This window comes from Halyomorpha halys, unplaced genomic scaffold (assembly GCF_000696795.3).
Source record: "Halyomorpha halys isolate HHAL.00 unplaced genomic scaffold, Hhal_1.1 Scaffold28.1, whole genome shotgun sequence".
Taxonomy (NCBI): Eukaryota; Metazoa; Arthropoda; class Insecta; order Hemiptera; family Pentatomidae; genus Halyomorpha; species Halyomorpha halys.
Window position 1 is genome coordinate 1483150 of NW_027110130.1, and position 2170 is coordinate 1485319.

At 27.3% G+C, this 2170-nt stretch overlaps 1 protein-coding gene across 1 annotated transcript in view; it reads left to right on the forward strand.

Annotated features, from left to right (window-relative positions):
- Positions 1-2170, forward strand: part of LOC112210964 (odorant receptor 30a-like) — a 13384-nt gene that overhangs the window by 7327 nt on the left and 3887 nt on the right. The window lies entirely within an intron of this gene.

Consider the following 2170-nt stretch of genomic DNA (forward strand, 5'->3'; position numbering starts at 1 on the left):
TAATTTATCTTCATTATTTTATATATCTATGTAATTTTATATTTATTAAATGCTTATTACTTTAACTTTTAGCTTAATATATTTATTTATTGCTTTTAACTTTTAACTTAATATTTTTACGTATTCTATTTTAATTTTTATGTCTTTTTTTGTATTAATATGTTGTAAATCGGGAGGTGCGTATTGGATATTATGTATATTTATATATATACATTTTTACTATATATAATATGGCTATATATATTCTTTCATACTTTAACTTAAATTTATTTGTATGAGTGATGGAAAAGAAAAGAGAAATTTTTTAGAATCGAAACATTGGAAAAAGTAAAGATACTTAAAGAGTGATAAGAAGCTGGAAAAAATGTACAAGGGAAGTAATAATAAATGGAAAACAAAATAAATCATGTATAATTCTTGTACACAATGTAGACATTTTTATAATGTGACATTTTAAAAAACAATATGCTGTGACTATTTTTATTAAAATGATTATAAATAATTGTGATTCACTAGTTATAAGTATGGTGTGTACAAGATAGTCCAATGAAGATGGACACAATATCTTTTCTAATTAAGTGTTTTTCTCTCCCTCCAATGATATCTGCTGATAAGAGTAGTTTATATTTATATTGAAAGCTATACACTAACTACAATATTAACATTCATTTTTTTTTTAGGAAATATTATGTTAATTTAACATTTCGTAAAATCCTCAATGCTCCGTATTTTGTTACTAATAAAACCATCCATAAAGACCTAGATGTTTCTTATGTAACCGATCTAGCCCGAACCCGATATTATTCCTTCCATAATAAACTCCCTAACCACCCAAACCCACTAGTTTCTAATGTCGCTTCCTCTTCCATTCCTGGCAATCCTCCGAGGCGCCTGAAAAGAAGATGGCCTCGTGACCTTATATTGTAAACTGTTTTTAGAGCTCTACTACTGGGTAGTTTCTCTACATCCTGTATCATATCATTACGATCAAATTTACTTGTTGTATTTTTTATACAGCTGTAAATATCAATGAATGAATAAATAAAAAATAAACATGGATATAATACTTTATTATAATACTATACCATAGTATTTTGTCTATTTTTTGTAAATATTAAATTGTCTTATATTTATATACAATCCATAATATGGATTAGAGAGCTAATTTACACCATATTTACCAATATATAAATTAAATGATAAAAAGATGAGAAATAGGAAAAAAAATTATATAATTTATTCACATTTTTGAGACTGGTATTTCTCTATTAAATAAATCAAATGGTATCCTTATTAAGTCTCAACATTCTTTATTATATCAACAGGGTGATTTTGACTTGTATTTGATGACCTGGGTAAAAAAAACTTCAAAACATTTTTTTTAAATTTTGATGTGAGATATGCATTTATATTTAAAGTATGTTATTATTAATAATGTTGTTTTTAAAATTGATACAAATGAATACATAATAAGCTGTTAAATGTTTAGATTGTCCTTGAGGATTGCCGAATTGGCCGAAACGTTGGACTACTGATATAATAAAGAATGTTGAGACTTAATAAGGATACCTTTTGATTTATTTAATAGATAAAAATAAATATGAATTAAAATCTAGAAGAAAAAATAAATTAAAATTAAAATTCGGAGTTGTTTTGGCTAGAAACTAGTAAAATTGGAGATAAGAATTGGCATAAATTTTGTGTTATTTAGCGAAGAAGTTGCTGCACCCTGGATATATTTTCCTTGGATTCGTGATTTCCTTGTCGTACTTTGTTTCTGAGCTAGGTTGTACACACCAACACCATTTTTTGAGACATAATCAATAGGACCCAAAGGACCTTACGTCAATTTCTTGAAACCTTTTTTTCGATTGTCTTATCCAGTAGGATATATAGGCAAGTAAAAGTCATACTTAGCGTGAATGAACAGTTTTATGGGAATAATTTAGCTCAACAAGAATACCTTGTACAAATATTTTTTAAAATTTTAATTATTAGTTGGGATGTCACCTGTATAAACCGTATAAAAAATGGGACCTAAGATACTACCTTGAGGAACACCGGCGGACTGAGAAAAGAGAGATGAGTAGGCTAGGTTATGATTTACTTTATTACTAGGTTCTATCAGTGAGGTAGGAGCGGATTATAAGGAAATATGTTGGGGGTAGGA